The following is a 20,889-nucleotide window of genomic DNA, read 5'->3' on the forward strand; positions in this document are numbered from 1 at the left end:
ATGGTCCACAGCAACATTGCGCATAAGGAGCTGTGTGCTGCAATAGTAAAATAGAGGTGCCTTAAAGAGCCCATAAGAAGGAATGAGTGGGGAAAAGGCTCCACTCATTTAAGATTTCAGAAGAAGTTCCAGAAATCCAGCAAAAGGTGCTGGAGTTCTCACTAGGAGAGGGGATGAAGCATAAAAAGAATAAATCTCCCAAACAGTATCGGCTCCACCAACAGGAGCAGGGTATGGCAGGCTGATAATTCATGGAGACACTTAATAATAAATAATAATATCACACCATAACTGGAATGCGTTTTATATTTTGATTTGGCAGTTTTTGCATTTATCTTCCTACACGCATGCAAATCTAATATGTAGCAATCTTGAACACAAAGTAACATATTCCATTCACATTTAACCTTACTAGATGCATATAAAATTGCAATATAAAGTCAACTTTGCGCATTCCCCAGTCATAAAAATGGCATGCGCAACGTGATCCTCTCTTCTTCATTGGGACCTTTCCTGACAACCCCAACAGGAGTGTACCAGCCAAAGAATTGACTAACACTCCGCATCACACTTTGGAAGACTAGGGCACCAAAAATGTCACTAAGAAGATACAAATATTGCACACACAAGCTAATTATAATAGCCCTTTTTTAAAATCCTAACAAAGTTTTGTCACTGTTACATGGTTGCACACAATCATTTTATTTTACATTTGTAAGTTGCTTCTACATAAGACATGGGAATTAAGCAAATATAACAATAAAAGAGAGGCAGACCTACTAGGCTTTGTGAGCATTCAGAACGTGCAAGTGCAGAGAAGGAGGGAAGGGGGAGTGAAGGGGGGTAAGTACTAGGTGTATCAAGAGTAAAGTGCTAAGGAGTGAGCAGCTTTAAGTGCATAGGTGGACTGGTCAGCCCTCAATAAATAAGTACATGCCTGTGGTGACACAGGCAAGTGGGTGCCACGACAAAGTGCTGGGAGTGGTGGGGGCAGTAGGCGATTGGGTGTGGGAGGCCAGGACCCAGGGAGGACACATAAGGGCCCTGGTCACCAATCCCAGTGTTAGGCAAGATTGTACACAGTAGCCTTTGGGTACACTACAACACCCCTGACTTCCTGGCAATAGGAACCCAACCTTTGGTATAAGTCTGTACTACACTGGTTGGTAGCGTGTTGAGCAGCCAGGCTTATCTCAAGAGGGGTCAATGTGAGCTTTAGGGAAGTTACCCAGAGATTCACAGTTACAAGTATTCAAATAAACTCTTACACACAAGGTTTCTTGATTAAAAATTATTAATTTATCAGTCAGTAATTATTAATTTATCAGTCAGTTACAATAAGCCTTCTTCAGAAGGGAGCAATGTAAAGCAACACACAAGTACACACCCTTAGTTTTCTAAATCAGCAAATACTCATTTGAGATGACAAACAGGCACTACCTACACCCTAAATTGACTTAGATAGCCAGGGTGCTGTTGGCATTAATATATCACTGTTGCATTTAGAATATTCTTGGGAGTAGTGTTAATGAGAAGAGTTCAGAATAAAACAAGTATTCACGCAGGTGTTCTTAAGTAAGCAAGTACTTTCAAAACAACCCCCCAATGCAAAGTCAGTTAACCCTTTCCTTGAAGGAAGGCAAAACACATAAGAAGAAGGGAGAAGAGTCAGTCAGGGAGCCAGGCCAGCCAATGTTACGTTAGCAAAAGTCAAGGTGAACTGAGGCACTTCTTGTAGGCAAGTAGAAAGTAGTTTCCAGTGTTTAAAAAGTCTTGGTAGAATAGAAGAAATCAAAGTAGGGCCACATGCTGATTAGGCTTGTGAAGTAAAGAAGCTGATAGCAACTCTACACATGCAACCAAGCAAGTCTCCAACGAGGACAAGTGGCTACACAACAAGAGGTACATTCTCTCAGACTGTACAGTACCTTTAGGTTGAAGAAAAAGTGCAGCAGAGGACTTCTGTTCCCATGCAGTTCGTCAGATCTCGCTGTCGCTGGGCCTCAGTCGTGGGGACAAGAGGGAGGATTTCTGGAGACTCCTGCACTGCAATGGGACGGTTACTGCTTGCAACAGGCAATCTTCAAACAAGTGGCACTTCGGTGTTTCAGTTCCTCGCATCTACCGCAAATAGCAACACTGCGGTTCCTGGCTGTTGAGATGGGCTTTCCTTCCATCTTGGGTCCCTCACTCTTGAGGGGGCTCAGGCTCTGCCAGTCCTGCTCCCTGGAGCTCTTCGCCAGCTTAAAAGCAACACACACAAACTGGTGTTCCAATCGTTGGCTATCCGGTTCCAGGAGCGACTCCAGTGGAAGCTCGACCAGCTTCAAGAGGATTTCCAGGTGGCTTACTTTGGAGTTGATTGGTCCCACCAACTCAAAGGGAGAAGTCGTCCTTGCAGGGGCTTTTCTGTCGATACGAATTTGGAGTTTCAGCACAGCAGCAGGGCTTCACCGGGCAAACCAACGGTCCAGGAGTTGCAGCAGGCGTCCTCTTCAAGTTCTTCTTTGGATTCCTTCATCCAGTGGTCGACTCTGCCTTCCAAGGCAAAAAGCCACGCCTTTTATGCAGCTTGTTCCCATTCATTCCAGCCTAGCTGTCAGTCACCCATCAGGGTGGCTGTCCTTTACGGACAGCCAGATGGCCAATCACCTAAGAGTGCATTCCTGTCTCCTAAGAGACTAAGCACAGAGCGTTTTGGACACCTCCCTTGCTTCCAGACACCCTGGAGCCAGAGACGGGCTTCACTCGTGAATCCCACCAAAGGCAAAATGAACAAAGGGACCAAACCTAGTTTGGCGTGCAGAGTAAATCTCAAGAAGGAACTTTCCACAAAGAAATGGCGAAGAAAGGAGACCAGGGCCGTTTTGACAAAAATCGCACCCTTGGGTGCTTTACTGCAGCTGCGAACGAAGCCTGCGGTAAATGCACACCACGGTAGTTAAAATTAAACCACTGCCACCAGCATTCAGTGAGGAAAGGGTAACATAGAAATGTTACTTGAGAAGTTAGACAAAGGGGATACTATGTAACCCCTCTAGCACCCTATTTTAAGATCGTGTGTGCTGGGTCTAGAAAGTTACAAATGCAAGTTAAGTAAATTTCACTTTACTGCTCTGGGAAACTGTAATTCATCCCAGAGACGGTATTTAAACCTTTGGAAAATCTGAAAGACTTCCATGTGTCACTGCACTAAAGGTGCTGTGTGACACAATGTAAAGGATGATCCCTATGGAATTTGTCAGACTCCACAACCAAAAGAGACAGTGTACAAAATCACATTAAAATATATGAGAGAGTGGGAAAAAGGGTCTCACTCTTTTCCGGTTAAAAAACTCAAGTCCTCAAAATCCAGCAAAGTTGCTGGGGGTCCCTAAGGTATAGGGAATTAGCACATTTCTGAGAATTCTCCCTAACACTCAGCAACTGTGGGATTAGCAGAGGAGGGAGGAAGGGAAAGAGGAGGTGAAAAGGAGTCTTGAGAAGCTTCTGGAATTGGAGGAGATCTGGCTCAAGAAAAGAGGGAGGCTGTTCCATAGGAGGGAACCTGCTGAGGAAAGAGATTGGGCACCAGCAAACTAGATACTGATTACTCTAACTTCCTTATTGCAGGCAACATCATCATAGTCCAGAGGAAGGTAAAAACACTGGGAGTTGTCTTAGACGATGAATTATCCATGAAGACGCAAGTCTCTTACATCAGGTCTAGTTGCGGACTGATCAATAAGCAAATCAATTACATCCTTCCATTTCTAACAGCCGAAAACCGTGCTCTTCTATCCACGGCGTTGATAAACTCCAGACTGGACTATTGCAATAGCCTATTGTCTGGTACTACTGCCGCAAATATCCAATCCTTACAAGTGGCCCAGAACAATGCCGTGCGGACCATCTTTACTGAATATCGTCGCTCCCATATCGCCATCTTCAGGAAGAAGCTTCCTTGGTTACCAGTCAAACATCGCATTACACATAAAATGTTCACTACGACACATAAATGCCTCTCTTTCAGCAGTCCCATATACTTGTCGGAACGCATTAACATCAAGCGCAGTGGAAGAAATCTTCCTTCATCCTCTCCACAGTCCTTGCTTCCCCCAGATTTAAGACTGCAACATTTTGAGCCACCACGCTTGACATTCAGGGCCCGCTACTTTGGAATGCTCTGCCAGCAGGGCTACGACAAATCAAAAACGATCTCCTATTTAAAAAAAGCCATATAAACCTACCTTTTTTACATGGAGTAATCCTTATGACCCCTTTCTGATCCTGCTTGCTCTCTCTTGCTGTCCTGTCTATGTCTTTGTTTTTTGTGCGCCCTGAGGCCTACGGGCATGTGGCGCATTATAAGAATGAAAACAAATAATTAAAAATTAACACAAAGATAGTTGGTGCCGGAGGAACGTAAAGATCGGGAGGGAGAGTATTTAGTGAGAGCAAGTTGTAGATAGCATGGTCCCCAGACAGCCTTGTGGATGATGCAGAGTGATTTGAATTTGATCCTTGCAGCAAACGGGAGCCATTGTAGAGTTTTTAGGGCTGGAGAGATGCGGTCCCTGGGCTTGAGGCCAATGATCTATCGTGCAGCCCTATTCTGGATTAGCTGGAGCGGTCGTAGCAAAGAAGAGGGTAGACCAAGGAAAAGGCTGTTGCAGTAGTCCAGCCTTGAGAGAACCAGAGCTCTAGAGACATTGAGCTTCTGGGGGAAAGTGAGAATTCCTTTGAGGAGGTGGAGTTGAAAGTGGGACTTCTTTGCAAGGTCCTGAATGTGAGGGATGAAGGAAAGAGGAGTCAAAGATGACTCCATGGTTTCTGGCTTCAGATGAAGGCAAAGAGGCAGAGCCCATAGAATATGGCCAGAGTGAGGAACAGAAAGAGGGAGCAGGAGTACCAATCGGAAAGATCTCAGTCATGTTGGGGTTGAGGCAAAGATCATTGGAAGTACACCTGGACTGGATGGCAGTCAGGAATAAAGGAGGCAGTAAGAAGAGAATCAGAGGGAAGATTAAAGAAGAGTTGTGTGTCATCTGCATAATACTGGAAGTTTAGGGAGAAGGCGGAAATAAGATGTGCAAGCGGAGCAAGGTAATTGTTAAAGAGCTAGGGAGAAAGGTTTGAGAGGGATGCCGCTGGTGGAGATGGAGGAGAGTCCAGAGTAACCTGGGATGGACGGTCACTGAGGAAGGTGGTCAGCCAGTCCAATGCCTGCTCCCAGATACCAAGGGTATCGATGAGTCGTTTATGAGGATGGAATGGTTGACCGTATCAAATGCAGATGAGGGATCAAGTAGAATGAGAACAGCTGGAGAGTTGGAGGCAAGTGATGGAAGCAATTCCTCATGGGCGTTCAGAAGAGCAGTTTGTGCCTCTGGATGCTCAGAATCCAGACTGATGGTCATGGAGGCAACCAACAAATTCAGTGTGCTGGGTCAGTTGGGGGAAGACTAGCATCTCCAAGAGTTTCCCGAGGAAGGGGGTCATCAAAATGGGGCGGCAGTTGTTTGGACAAGACCCGATTGCAGAGAGTTTTTTCAGAAGGAGGTGCACAAAGGAGTGCTTGAGGGATGAGGGGAAGATCCAGTAGCAAAAGAATGGTTGCAGAAATCAGAGAGGTCCGGGGGCAAGGGAACCGATTTAGTCCTTAATGGTTCCGGAGAAGCAGGGGGAAAACTGTTTGGAGGAGACCTTCATGGAGCGGACAACTCTGGTGACCTCATCGGGTGTGATGGGAGAGAAGGAGAGAAAGGCAGAGTGAAGATGAGAGGCCATAGGAGGCAAAGGGGTGGGGGGGGGCAAGAGGGATGCAAGGGTGCTCAGGATGTCCCCAGTTTTTGCAGTGAAGTGTGTGGCCAGTGTGTTGCAAAGGGCCTGGCAGGGAAGAGGTGAGGAGGAGAATGTGGAAGGGTTGGCTAGTTCCCAGCAGATTTGAAAGAGTTCAGCCATGTTGTTGGATGCACCAGAGCTGTGACCCTGGATGTGGGCTCTTTTCTTGGTGCGGATGGCGAGTCTATATTGCCTTTGGATCAAGCGGCAGGCAGGTTTGTCAGAGGGTGAGCATGAGGTTTGCCACTTCCTTTCCGCAGCTCTGCACTTGCGTTTCAGAGCTGCAAGTTCAGAGTCATACCAGGTTTTACACTTAGAGGCATGTTTCAGGTGGATCCTCATGACTGGGGATAGAATGGCATTAGTAATGGCAAGATCGCTTACAAAATATAGGTTATTAGAATAGAGATCCCATGCTCTAATCAGAAGGCAAATTGAGCTATTGTACAATTAGTCACCCCTATTATTGTTGAGCCAATCATGTCCAATTCACAAGGGTTTGTAGAGATGTGATATGTAATCAGAAAAGGGAAAGTTGACGAAGTTGCATAAATCCGAGGAGTCCCAATCTAAACTTGCACCTCTCACTATGGATATGCTTGCACAAAGATTTTTTGCAGTGATTAATAGCAGTAAACAGGATAAATATACTCATCAACAGTAATAGTTTGATTTTGACTTGACTACATGACAAAAGATGTTATGAATCCTAAGCCTATGATTATTTCCTCTTGGAATACCAGAGGACTTTGTTATTTTTTTAATGCCAACTATCAGGCTTATTATCATCTTCAGATTTGTTTTTGTTACAGCAAATGTGGATGATGTCATCCAGAGACGTGCAAAACTGAACAAAAAGGGTAAGCCTTTTGATGGCCTAATAATTCGGGCCAAGAATTGTATATCTATGACTGAATGCAAGATGAAATCCCAAAATCAAAATATTTTAGCAGTAATCATACCTATTGACATGAGAGCTTGTTGCCAGAAAGTCCTGATTCTTAATGTTTATAATCCTCCTGGAGGCGATTTTCTAGTGGCCATTTTAACTACCTTAGAAGCAATTTCAGATGAACTGCTTCATAATAACCAAATTGGCTGCTTTATTATAGCAGGAGATTTAAACTATGAAAGCTCTCTAGCTACAGATAGATTTTATTTAACAAGGTATAATGTGATGAATAATCTGCATGACGTTCGGGTTCTGGAATTTGCACAAAATGAATTGGAATGTAAAGAATATAGTTTGGCCACCATCAAACTAACTGTGCATGGCCTTGTTCAATTAATTAAGCTGGCGGGTACTGCTGGCTTGTTGCCCTATACTTAGACAAAAAAACAGGCAGTAAGTACTCTTGTATTGATTCTATAGTGCTCCCCAAAAATATGTTTGAAAATATTCTTGACTTTAGGCTGACTACAACTAAAGTGACCATGGCCCTCATTAGGACTCTGGCGGAAAACCATCGAGCTATTAGCACCATGGTCGATGCCGGAGTCCGCCATGGCGGAATGGGGAATTACCACCCCATTCCAAGGTTGGCGGGGTGGTAATTCCCCATGCCACCATGGCCCTTTCCCATTCCCATTTTTGCCCCAAAGGGCATAATGGGAATGGGGAAGGCAGTAAGTACGGTACGGCAAATTGCGGTACCGTACTTACTTCGAGAGTCCCTTTGTGGGCCCCTACTTTAACGGCTGGTGAAAGGTCGGGTCCCGCAAAGGGACCTCGTAGTAAGGCATTAAGGGTTTAACGGCACTGACACCGTTTACGGCGCCGTTAACCCCTTAACACCTGGGTCCTAATGAGGCCCCATGTGTTGATTCGGTTCTCCATGAAAAAAAATAGATGGGAGATGCTATTCTAGTTTAACTGGAAATTATTGCACACATTCAGCAGGCAATCGAGTGATATGGTCTGAATATAACATCTCTGTTTTTAACAACTGGATTTTTAGTAATACTTTTGTTGAAGGTCTGCCGAACTTTAATGAGAAAGTCTTAGGAGGAGCTTCTAATGACGACATTCAATATTGCAATAAGAACACAGAACATCACTACAGGCGGCCGATTTATATAGAGTAAATGATGTGGCCTTTTGCTAGCAGGAAGAAACTCACTTGCGACATTAAGCTATCCTCTATATGTGGTCTAGAAACAAATAAGGCAATTACCAACTTGAAAACTAGATACAAGAACTGATATATATGGGATACATTACTCACCGTAATCGTATTTCTGATGCTTGTATCTGCTTAGATTTGCATGCTGTGCATAGGCCGACATCTAGTGGAAGCTGCAGAGTATTACAGTTTGTTTTTCGAAACTCGAAAATGGGTGTCGACACAGGGTGTGCCAGTAATACTATCCCTAGTGCGACGTCCACTGTACCCATGATCCCTCACGCGTCTAGGACCCTCAGATTGTATTTTTTCTGACATGAGGTAGCATGAGGAGTAGCGCGAGTACAGATTATCCAAGCAGATAGATAGGAAGATAAGACTACAAGCATCCATGCGCCTTCTCTCAGAGGGGAGAAAGGATGGGTCGCATGTGAATCTAAGCAGATACAAGCATCAGAAATACGATTACGGTGAGTAATGTATCCCTTCTGAGGCTTGTGGAATCTGCTTGGATCACATGCTGTGCATTGATTAGCGAGCAGTGTTAGAAGATGGAGGTGGGATGTGAGAAGGGTCATGAGCAAATAAATGTCTTAGAACTGCTTGTCCCACTTGAGTATCTGTCTTGAAATGGGTGTCAATGCAGTAGTGCTGAGTAAAAGTGTGAATAGAGCTCCAAGTAGCTGCTTTGCAAATGGTGTCAAGGGGTACATTTGCAATGAAAGCCAGAGTGGCCCCAATACCTCTTGTAGAGTGGGCTCTTGGCGTGAAAGGCAGAGTTTTTTCAGAAAGGGAGTAACACAGCTGGATACAGTTAATCTACTTAGAGATGGCACCTTTAGAGACGCGATCTCCCTCTCTGCCTGTAGCTACGGAGACAAACAGCTAGTCTGTTTTCCTTAGCGGTCTGGTCTTGTTTACATAGTAGAGGACCACCCTACGCACATCTAGGGTGTGTAGTTTCACCTAAGCCGAGCTTTGTGGGTCTTGGAAGAAAGCCGGAAGCTCAATGGACTGGTTCACGTGGAATTTAGAAATAAATTTAGGTGAGAACCTAGGGTGAGTACGTAAAACCAGTTTATCTTTATGAACTGTAAAGAATGATCCTGCACTGAAAGAGCCTGAATTTCACTGACCCTTCTTAAAGATTTAATTGCTACTAAGAAGGCCGTCTTATAAGTCAGGTGTTTGAGACTGCTTTTATGCATGGGCTCGAATGGGGGGCCCATGAGTTTAGATAGCACCACGTTAAGGTTCCATCCTGGTGGTGGGTTTGAAATAGGAGGGTGAAGTCTCTTTACTCCTTCCATGAAAGCTTTAACCACTGGTATTTTCCACCACGACACCTTGTTATGGGAGGTGTTGTATGCTGACAGCGCTGCCAGGTGTACCTTCAGTGAGATAAATACCAATCCTGCATCCAGCAGGTGGAGCATGTACGTGACAATTGTGGAAGGAGTGCAATCAACCGGGTTGATTTGCTTATTCTGGCACCAGATAACAAATCTTTTCCATTTGTCAAAGTAGCAGTGCCTCGTGTTTGGCTTCCTAAATTCTTTTAGGATGTCCATACATCTGTGGTAATTTGAGATGTCCGAACTATGACCTCAGGAGCCATGCTGCCAGGTTCATCGAGTTGGGTTGAGGATGCACCGTTTGACCTTGGTGCTGGGACAGTAGGTTGTACCAGCCCAGGAGTTTGATGGGTTAGAAGACCGCTAGTCTGCCCAAGTGTGGGAACCACGGTTGTCTCGCCCACATGGGAGCAACTAGGACGAGCATCATCGATTCTCTGTTCATCTTGTTGACCACCTTCCTGATGAGGTGTTGGTGGAAAAGCGTACGCAAACATCCCTGACCAGTTCATCCACAGGGCGTTCCCCTGGGAGTCTGGCTGGGGGAACCTGGAAGCAAATCCTGGGCAGAAACCCCACTGAGAGACAATATCTTCTACGATTTCTCTGTGTAGACACCATTCGTGTTCCTCTGGGAGGGGATCTCTACTCAAAGCATCCGCCAGAGAATTGAGATCCCCTGGAACATGTTGAGATGACAGGAAGGTGTTCCGTCTGAGTGCCCATATCCAAATTTTCTGGGCAAGCTTGGACAGATTTGGCGAACGAGTCCCTCCTTGCTTGTTCAGGTAAACCATGGCTGTAGTGCAGTCCGTTCGGATCTGCACTGATAGATTCAACAGGTAGGGCTTGAACGCTTGGAGCGCTCTGAATACTGCCAGAAGCTCTAGCAGGTTGATCTGATTCTTGGCCACTCAGTGAGACCAGAGACCCTGAGCTGTGTGGTGGAGATGGTGAGCTCCCCACCCCGTCAGGCATGCATCGGTTGTGACTACCGCCTGTATCTCGGGATCGCAAAAGGGTTTCCCCTTGGACAGATTTTCTCTTGTCCACCAGTGAAGGCTTTGTACAAGTGTTGGCGAAACGACCACTAGATCGTCCCACTGACCACTTGCCTGAGACCACTGCTCATTCCTGCATGGGACGCATGCGCAGGCCCGCGTGGGGGACCAGGTAAATACATGACGCCATCATGCCCAGCAAACGCATTGCTTTGCGTACCGTTATCTGGCGACCGGCTTGATATTGCGGATTTTGCAGCAGTATATTCTGAATTCTTTCCTCTGATGGAAAAGTCAACCCCTCTTGCATGTCTAGGATAGCTCCTAGGAACTGTTTGGAGGTGCTTGGCACCAGACTTGACTTTTTCTCGTTTATTGAGAAACCTAATTCGAAGAGGAGGTCGATCGTTCTTTGAATGTTTGTTCTGCAAATTACTGGGGTCTCCCCCGTGATGAGCCAGTCGTCCAGGTAAGGGTACACCGGTATTGCCTCCCTGCGTAGGTGTGCTGCCGCCACCGCCAGTACCTTGGTGAATACCCTTGGAGCCAAAGCTATCCCAAAGGGCAGTACCTTGAACTGATAGTGCCGACTGTCCACCTTGAAGCGCAAGTAATTTCTGTGTGCTGGGAACATGGAAATATGAAAAAGGGCATCTTTCATGTCCAATGTTGTCATGTAATCCCCCTTTTTCAGGAGGGGGATTACCTCTTGGAGAGTAGTCATGCGAAATGTTTGGGGCTTGACATACATGTTTGCAGGCCGTAAGTCCAATACTGGGCGCATTGTCAAATCTTTTTTTGGCACAAGGAAGTAAGTTGAATAGATTCCCTTGTTTACCTAGTGTCCCGGGACGAGTTCTATCGCGTCCTTTGCTAGAAGATTGACGATCTCCTCGAGGAGGATCTTCTGGTGGTCCAAAGAATGTATTTTTTGTCGTGGAGGGTGGTTTCGGGGACACGCTAACAGTTCGATCCAGTATCCTGCTGACACCGTAGACAGCACCCATCTGTCTGATGTGATCCCTTCCCAAGCTTGGGTGAAGTTGGAAATGCGTCCCCCTACTGGGGATGCGTGAGAAGGGACCCTGAACGGAGTGTCACTGTTTCGGTGGAGGCGTCCCGCCGCCTCTACTGGGGCTGCCTCTACCTTTACACGTCCTCTCTTATTACCCCTGCCATAACCCTGGGTAGACTGCTGGTTGTTATTGTTCCATGGTGTACCCTGCCCCTGGGAATAGTTTGATCCTCTCTGGGAATTTTGTCCGCGTGGGTGACGAAAATTGCCATTCCCTCTTTGGTTTGGGGGTTTATTGGTTAGTTGGCCTAGGGATTGGAGTGTCTCGTACTCGCCCTTGGCATTTTTCAGCGCGTCCTCGATCGCCTTTCCAAACAATAGATCCGGCTCCACCGGTTTATCTATTAATGATGCTTGGGTTTCGGGTTTGAACCCAGATTGCCGCAACCAAGCATGCCTTTTGATAACAGTACTTTCTGCTATCAATCTGCCGGCATTATCCGCGGCATCAAAGGTTGCTTTTAAAATGCAACCAGACATGGCTCTTCCCTCCGCCGAAATTCGTGCCAATTGGCTTTTTAAGGGTTCTGGAATGGAATCTATGAGTACTGCGACTTCTCCCCACTGGTGGCAGTTTTAACTCAGTTGTAACTCGCCAGCAGGGTGGTGGAGTTGGCAATCTTTGCCTGGTAGACGGAATTGGAGGCTACCTTCCTGCCCAAGCCATAAATCTTGCTCTCCTTGTCGGGAGGAGCTTCGGACGATGACAAGTGTGTTCCCAACTACCAGAGAGTCCGGTTTCAGATGCCCCCTTATGTACAGTGGGTCTGATTGGGCTGCCCTGAAAAGCTTCTCGATTCTGGGGTTTACTGTCCTAGAGAGATTGGGATTAACATGGGAAGGGTCTATTCTTCTTTGGATTGACTTAAGGATAGGGATGGCTTGGGCAACAGGTCTCCTTTCTCCCACTAACTCCTCGGCAAAGTCCCTCTCTTCTTGAGCACCTTGGGTGTCAATGTGGAAGTGTTCTGCCGTTCGACAGAACTTCATTCAAGAGAGGCTGGTTGTCGACAGGGGAGTCGGTAACCAGGGGTGGTGGTGGCTCCTCCTCCTCCTCCTCCTCCTCCTGGTCCTCCTCCTCCTGGTGGTCGTCGTCCTCCTGGTCCTCCTCCTGGTCCTCATCATCCCCATAGTAGCCCGTCCCCAGTTTGTTCTTCCAACATGCCCAAATCTGGATCCTCACAAAAGGATGGATCTCCCTGGTATTGAGAATAGGGCTGTATACAGAAGGGGTCTGAAGACTGTGTTGGGGCTTAAACCCGGGACTTTTTACTTGGGGGTATTGGATACTTAGAGCCTGAGGGTGCTGACCCGTTGGGGGTATAAGAGAGAAAGTGTTCAGGGTTCTTGGCGTAGAAATCTGCCAATGATGAAATCCTTGACATGACTTTGTCTATGTCATCACTAGACCATTCTCTTGAACTAGGAATTACTTACTTGGAGGGCTTTCCCTGTTTTATCTTGACTAGACCTACTGGTTTGAGCAGGGGTCTTTGGGATAACAGAAGACTGAGACTTGTCTGTCTGTTTATGTGGAGTAGAATGGTTTTTGAGGTGTGGAAGGAGGCTGAGACTGCTTCCTCTGCTGTTTTTCCCCTTGGGTGGAAGAGTGTTTACCCTGTTTTTTCGCCCCTTCGGAGCCTTTCGACGCCTGGCGCCGAGGTTCGGGGGCAGTGTCCCCATCTCTCGTGCGTGGAGGTTGGGACTCGGGGACAGCCGTTACGTGGCCTGCTGACGCTGACTCCTGGAGTGCGGTCTGGGGAGAGGTCGGCTTCGTCTTCCGACGATCGAACCTCCGTTACCTTGGGGAGCGAGGCACTCTTGGCAACAGTGGATGGTTGCCTGAAGTCATGCGGCGATCTAGATCGAGAACGCCCAGAGGACACCGATTCGGACCGTTCTCTATGTGCCTCTTTCTGAGTACTCGACGTGCGCGTAGAGTCTCGGTTGGACTTTGTGTTTTGCTGAAGTGCTGTGGGTAGCGCTTGTGTCGCCGGGGGTTTTCCCCATAGCCGCTTTGCGGGACGACCTTCCGAGGTCGGGGACTTGCGCTTGGCTGTCTCTTGACGCCACGTTGCCCTCGCCGTCCGAAAGATGACACCAAGGTTTTTGTCTCACAGGAAGGCGAGGGAAGAGGGCCAAGGGAGGGCGGCCAGAGTGAGAGAGGGAAAGCAGGGGCAGGGGTCCCAATGAGAAGGATCTCAGTCTTACTGGCATTATGGCAGAGATCGTTGGAGGTGCACCAATCCTGAATCGCGGTTAGACAATCGGGAATGAGGAAGGAAGGGGAGGAGGCCGAGGGAAGCCTGAAAGAGAGCAGAGTATCATCCGCATAACACTGAACATTAAAAGGTGGAGTGCAGGTAGGCCAAAAGGGCAAGATAGACATTGAAGAGCCAGGGTGAGAGGACAGAGCCCTGGGGGACACCACATGTGGAGAGCTGGGTGGTGGAGAGAAAGGACTCAAGATGGACCTGGGAGGGTCGGTCGAGGAGAAAGGAGGTCAGCAATGCCAGTGCCTGATCCGTGATGCCCAGGTTCTCATGCAGTCGACTGATCTGCTTGGCATGATTGAGCGTCACAAAAGCAGAGAAAAAGTCGAGGATGAGGACAGAGGGAGAGCTGGAATCAAGATTAGAGAGCAGATCTTCACAGGTGTTCAGAAGAGCAGTTTCCGTGCCTCTGGCTGCTCTGATGCCAGACTGATGGTCATGGAGACTATCAATAGATTCAGTTTCTAGAGTAAACTGGGGGATGGGCAGCTATTCCAGGAGTTTGTCCAGGAAAGGAGTGATTGAAATGGGCGATAGTTTGCCAGATAGGTAGGATCGGCAAAAGGCTTTTTTCAGGAGACCGTGCACAAGCAAGTGCTTGAGGAGAGAGGGGAAGACCCAATGGTGAAAGAAAGATTAAAGAAATCGACCAAAGCTGGTGCAAGGGTGGAAACGTGGTCCTTAAGAGTTCTGGAGGAGCAGGGGAGCACCTGTTTGGAATATACTTTCATAGTCCAGACTTGTCTGGAAACATCATCAGGTGTTGTCAGAGAGAAAGAGAAGGAAAGATGAGAGGAAGAGGTGGCCAAACGGGGCCTGGGCGAGGTAGAGAGAGAGAAAGGGGAGCAAAGCGAGGACAGGATGTCCTGAGTTTTAGTGGTGAAATGAGACGCCAACGCCGTACACTGGGGTTGGGAGGGAACAGGAGACGTGGAGACTGCAGTAGGATTGGCCAGCTCCTTGCAGATTTGAAAGATTTCAGCTGTGTTGTTAGAGGCCGCAGAGACGCAGGTTTCAGTATGGGCCCTCTTCTTGGAATAGACGTCTGTATTGCCTTTGGAGCAGGAAGCAGGTCAATTCATCAGAGGATGAGCCCGAAGCCCTCGACTTCCTCTCAGCCACCCTTCACTTGCATTTCAGGGCAGCGAGGTCAGAGTCATACCAAGAGTTGCACTTGGAGGTTTGCTTCAGATGGATTCACATAACCGGGGCAAGAATGTCCAAGGTGTTAGTGATGGAAAGATACAGGTTAGAAAGGGGTGTGTCAGGGTGGGAGTCAGCCGCAAGAGTAGGAGAAGCAGAGAAAGTTGAGGCAACGGCAGCCACTGACAATCGCTTCATGGGCTGAATCACCGAGAAAGAGGGTGGCAGTGCTGGGGAGGGCCTTGCCTGGGGGGCAAGAGGTTTCAGCTGGGAGGAGAGCAGAAAGTGTGCAGTCCAAAAGAGAATAGTAAGATGGTTAGAGAGGGGGATGTCTGAGGTGATGAGAACATCCAGGGTGTATCTGGCAGAGTGTGGCGCACCAGAGGGTAGAACGGAGAGGGCGTCGCAAAGTTTGCAGAAGAGCCCTGAGGAGGTATTAGAAGCATCAAGGTGGATGTTGAGGTCCGAGGAGGAGAAGCTGAGAGGTAGAGGCAAGGAGAGAAGATGCTAGGTCTGCCCATTCTGTGAGGAAGAGGGCGATCTGGCCAGGAGGCCTGTAGATGGTGGCCACAGCCAAAGAGGCCAGGAGAGATAGAGAGCCTGCAGACCAGGCATTCAAAGAAGGAATAAGCCTGAGTAGGAATGACAGAGGCAGGGGCCCACTCAGGAAAGATCATGGACACTCGCCTCCGGGCCAATTGATTTGGGCTCGGGGAGTATCTTGTAGCCCTCAGGGAGTAGCTAGTCAAAATTTGTGACAGAGATGGCCGTGAACCAGGTCTCGGGAGTGCGAGGACATCCAGGTCAAGGTCTTCGAGGAGGTGGCAGATGTCAGGAGTGTTTGACAGGAATCTATGCGATCAGTGCGCCGCCCGTTACGGCGACAATGAAAATATTGACGCCAATTATGGCGCAGCAATCAAATGGAACACTTGACCCACCTCCCCCACCCTGCATACCCCTACCCAACCCCCCCACTCCACTTACCTTAACGGAGGCACACTTGCAACCCCCGACTCCCGTTACTGGCCCCGGGGAGAGCAGGGGACACCCCTGCAACCCCTGCTCTGTTGGGGGCAGTAATGGGAGTCAGTATTTTGAGCGCCCCGAAAAGTCACATTGACTTCGGCGGCACACAAATGAGGTCGAAATGTTGGCCTTTGACAGCAGAGCCCGAGTTGAGAGTAGCGACGTGGAGCAGGTTGCCACTTTTGAAAGACTTCTGGGGGACGGGGGGGTGGGGGGAGGGAGTGTTGTAGAGGGGGGTACACCCAACAGGAGCGGCAGAGGGGCCCCGAGAGTAGGAAGAGGCAGTAGACGGAGGTAGCATAGAGGCAAGACCAGGGGGTGTGGGGGGATTGCGTGCCAGTGTGCAGAGGGAGAGGTGGGGGATGAAGGTGGCAGGGGAGCCAGAGAGGTGGTAGACTGAGCAGCAGGAGAAGGGAGGAAGTTGCTAAAATACGGGAGATGCCCATCAAGGAGGAGGGAATATATAATACGATATGGCATTTATAATGCACCGGTACACCGGTGTGACAAGACGAGGAGGGGGAAACAAAGGGAGGACCAAACAGCAATTATACTAGGCCTTGTGGCATTCAGATCACGTAAGTGTAGGGAGGGAGGAGGGGTGGGGTGGGGGGAGAGTGCAGAAGAGGTGTGGGGGAAGTGGAGAAGTGCACAAGGGAAGGGAGAGGGAGAAGTGCAGGTAACAGAGTTCAGCCAACAGGTGGTTAAGTGCCGGTAATCAGAGGGTGCAGCCAGCGAGAGGCTAATAAGTGCAGAGAGTGGGTGGACTGTAGGGTTACAGATACCGTCGACAAGTGCTAGGGGGGGCAAGAGGCAGTGCAAGGTGTAACTGGACAGGCAGGGACCTGGTCCCAAGTTCAGAAGGTGGCCAGGTAAACCAGGTGCGTGGATCAGACGGGTCATCAGCAGGGGGGGGGGGGAGAGAAAGCGGAAGCAAAGAGGAATATCTTGAGTTGCTTCTGGGACCAAGGATGGTTCTGCTCAAGCTTGAGAGAGACAGGGGGGGCTGTTCCAGAGGGAGGCCGCAGCCGAAGAAAGATCTGCCCCAAACTCGCTGCTTGGAAAAAAGGCTGACCCTCAGAGTTGGAGGTGGATAAGCAAGCGATCAAGAAGGGAGATACTTAGGAAGAGAGAGTTGGAGGTAGTGCGAACCCAGGCCCCAGAAAGCCTTGTGGACAAAGAGGGTCTTGAACTTGATTCTTGCCGCCAATTAAGAGATTTCAGAGTTTGAGATATACGATCCCTGGGCTTGAGGCCAAGGACAAGTCTTGGAATCCTGTTCTGGAGGAGTTGTAGAGGACGGAGGGAAGAGGCAGGAAGATTTAGAAAGAGGCTGTTGCAGTAGTCCAGCCTTGGAAGGACCAGAGCTCTGGAGACAGTGAGCTTCTGGGTGAAGGAAGGGAAGAATACCTCTGAGGAGGTGCAGCTGATAGTTTGACTTCTTAGAGACATCAGAAATGTGAGGAGAGAAAGCGGGTGGAGTCGAAGATGACCCCCAGGTTCTTAGCCTCACAGGTAGGAGAAGGAAGAGGACCCAGAGTGGGTGGCCAGAGAGAGAAAGGAGGAAGCTGGTGTTCTGATGAAGAGAATCTCAGTCTTACTGGCATTGAGGCAGAGATCATTAGCGGCACACCACTCCTGAACTGCAGACAGACAGGAATGGGAGAAGGCGTAGAGGTGGCCAAGGTGAGCCGGAAAGAGAGGAGAGCCACCCACATAACACTAAAAGTTGAAGCAGAGAACAGCTATGCAGTAGGCGAAAGGAACCAGGTATTGGTTGAACAGCCAGGGAGAGAGGTTAGACCCCTGAGCAACACCACAGGTAGAGAGATAGAGAGGAAGGACCCTAGTTGGACCTGAGAGGGTCGGTTAGTGAGAAAGATGGTCAGCCAGGCCAGGGCATGATCAGTGACACCCATGTTATCACGGAGGCATGAGCAGGATGGCATGGTTGACTGTGTCGAAAGCAGAAGAAAGATCAAGGAGAATGAGGACACAGGGAAGGTTACAGTGAAGGTTGGAGAGCAGGTCTTCACGGGTGTTCAGGAGAGCAGTTTCCGTGCTTCTGGCCACTCTTAAGCCAGACTGATGGTCGTGGAGAAAACCAACAGATTCAGTGTGAAGGTTAAGCTGTGAGATGGGCAGCTTTTCCAAGAGTTTGCCCAATAAAGGAGTGATAGAGATCAGGCGATAGTTAGCCGGAGAGGAAGGATAAGCTGAGGGCTTCTTAAGGAGGGGGTGCACAAGGGAGTGCTTCAGCGGGAGGGGACATTTCCAGTGGCAAAAGAGTGATTGCAGAAATCAGCCAGGGCCAGAACAAGAGTGCCCTTGAAGTGTTTTTTTTTTTATTATTTTTTTTTAATTATTATTTTTTTTAGGAACTGGAAAGAACCTGTTTTGACTTTCATAGATCCGACTAGTCTAGAATCATCATCTGGGGTGAACAAGGGAAAGGAAGAGAAGATAGGAGGGGGGCAGGCCACAGGCAGGGAAGAAGAGGAAGAGAGGGTGGACAAGATGTCTCGAGTTTTAGTGATGAAGAGAGAGGCAAAGGCCCTGCAGAGGGCCTGGGAAGAGACAGGAGAGGTAGAGACTGCATCAGGGTTGGCCAGCTCCTTGCAGATTTTGTAGAGTTCAGCTGAGTTGTTAGATGCCGCAGAGACGCGGGCTTGGATGTGTGCTCTCTTCTTGGCGAGGACAGAGTCTGTACTGCCTTTGGGGGGTTCCATGTGATAATATCCCCGCAAACAAGTCGCCATACAATAATGGGGCATTATATGCAGCGATATTACCCCATGGAACCTGCGGGGGACACCCCCACAACTTACATTTTTTTTTTAAGGGAATGGGGTCTCCCCCCGCAACCCCTGCTCCCATTTACCCCAGAAATGATCCCCATGAATAATGTCACCTATGCCGTTCCCCGGCGACTATATTTATGGCGACATCATTTATGTGGATAATATTACCTGATGCCCTTTGGAGCAGGCGGCAGGCCAGTTTGTCAGAGGGTGCTCCAGTAGCCTCCCACTTCCTCTTAACCACTCTGCACTTGCATTTCAGGGTGATGAGATCTGAGTCGTACCAAGAGTTGCGCTTGGATTTAGGCTTCAAGTGGATCCGCATGACAGGGGCAAGTACATCAAGAGTGTCAGAGATAGAAAGATGGAGGTTAGTGAGGGCTATGTCAGGGTGTGAGTCAGCCAAAGGTGCAGAAGGAGAAGAAGCATCCAGGCGGAGGTTAAGGTTTCTGAGGAGAAGCTGAGGGGGAGAGGCGAGGAGGGAAGAGGAGAGATCCACCGACTTAGAGAGGAAGGTGGCTACCTTGCCGGGCGACAGTGAGAGAAAGGCAGAGTGGGGGGAAAAGAGAGAAAGACAGAAAAGCCACGAGAGAAAGAGAGAGAAAGGCCAGGAACAATAGAGAGAGAGAAAGAGAGAAATGCCAGGAGAGATAGAGAAAGAGAGAAAGGCCAGGAGAGAAAGAGAGAAAGAGAGAAGCTAGAGGCAACAGGGTGGCCGGAGAAGCAGCAGGGGCAGCTGAGGGGGAGGGAAGTAGAGGAGCCAAAGAGGGGAGAGAAAGGACAGCAGGAGAAGAAAGGAAGTTGCTACGGGCCGGGAAGAGTCTATCAAAAAGAAGGATGTTGGCCTGAGGGCCTTGGACCAAGACTGTGTCATTCAGATAAACATTAATGATGGTCTTGGAGGAGGAGTGGAAGGGGGCCTGGAGAGCCTCCCATCGGGTGCCACCATTAACGGGTGAAGAGGAAAAAACAGAAAGAACAGAGACCATATGTAGAGTGCATCGGTGCAGAGAGGGAATGACAAAGAGGATGTCGGTAAGGGTCTGTCTAAAGGAAGCGCTGATGTAGATTTCAGCAATGGGGAGGCCTGGGTTGGAGACCAAGATATCCCTCTTGAACTTTTTCCTGCCAGACTTCGGGAGAAGGATAGGATAGTCGATCGAGAAGCAGTTAGAGAAGATAGGAGAGATAGAGAGCACCATAGAGGGTGCAGAGGGCAGAGTGGGGGGGGAAAAGAGAGAGATGGGAGTGGGAGGTGGGCTAGGGGGCAGGCAGGAGGGTGGAGCAACATTAGGACGAGGGGAGGACACAGAGGGAGGCACAAAGCAGACCGAACAATGACCAAACGCGATACAAATCTAGACAAGCAAACAAGAGAAAAAAAAGCAGCTAGAGAACAGATCAATCAACCAGGGAGCCCGAAAGAACAGCAGGGAAACAGTGACACAAATAACCAGGAGCTACAAAATACACAAAGACAGAGCAATCAACCGGGGAACCTAGAAAAGGAAGAATAGCAGGGATGCAGGCAGTACAATGTTAGCAAGCAACCCTGAATAGTAAACAACTCAAGGCATAACTAGCAGGGGAACCTAGAGGGAAAGAAAACAGCAAACCATGCAGAACAAAATCACAGAGTAAACTGTAGGTCAAATGAAGTGGGGAAGGAAGGGCTTGCAGGGGAAGCGGAAGGTACGCAGCAGGTGGAGAAGTCAGCCTAAAGTTGGGAGGGAGTGTTTGCAATCTAGGGATGCACGGGAACGCACGCGGCCCAGGGCACGAGGAGCCCACGCGATCAAGGGATGCGCGGGAACACACGTGGCTCTGGACGCAAGGTGCACAAGGGCACAGGACGCGAGGGGCACACGCGATTAAGGAATGCGAGGGACCGCTCGCGGTCCAGGATGCAAGGAAGCGCACGGGATCAGGGAAAGCGCAGGACAGGACGTGAGGAGCACATGCTATCAAGGGACGTGCGGGAACACACACGGCGTAGCACAAAGGGGCGCACGCAATCAGGGAAAGTGCAGGACAGGATGCAGACTAGGACGCGAGGAGCAAATGCGATCAAGGAATGCGAGGGAACGCATGCGCTCTAAGCGCAGAGAGGCACACACAATCTAAGGTTTCATGGGAACGTAGGTGGCCAATGTCACGAGAGCGCAACGTAGTCTTAAAATGCAAGGGCGTGCACGCACTCCCAGTAAAGAGGGCCCAGGATGAGAGTGACCAATGCTGCCTAGGGTGCGCGAGAGCGAACGCCATC

General features: G+C 49.0%; 1 protein-coding gene across 1 annotated transcript in view; it reads right to left on the reverse strand.

Annotated features, from left to right (window-relative positions):
• SMARCAD1 (SNF2 related chromatin remodeling ATPase with DExD box 1) overlaps nt 1-20,889 on the reverse strand; it is a 1,912,998-nt gene that overhangs the window by 1,619,833 nt on the left and 272,276 nt on the right. The gene's annotated exons all lie outside the window — the stretch shown is intronic.

The sequence above is a fragment of the Ambystoma mexicanum genome, chromosome 6q (genome assembly GCF_040938575.1).
Source record: "Ambystoma mexicanum isolate Mex_15411 chromosome 6q, UKY_AmexF1_1, whole genome shotgun sequence".
Taxonomy (NCBI): Eukaryota; Metazoa; Chordata; class Amphibia; order Caudata; family Ambystomatidae; genus Ambystoma; species Ambystoma mexicanum.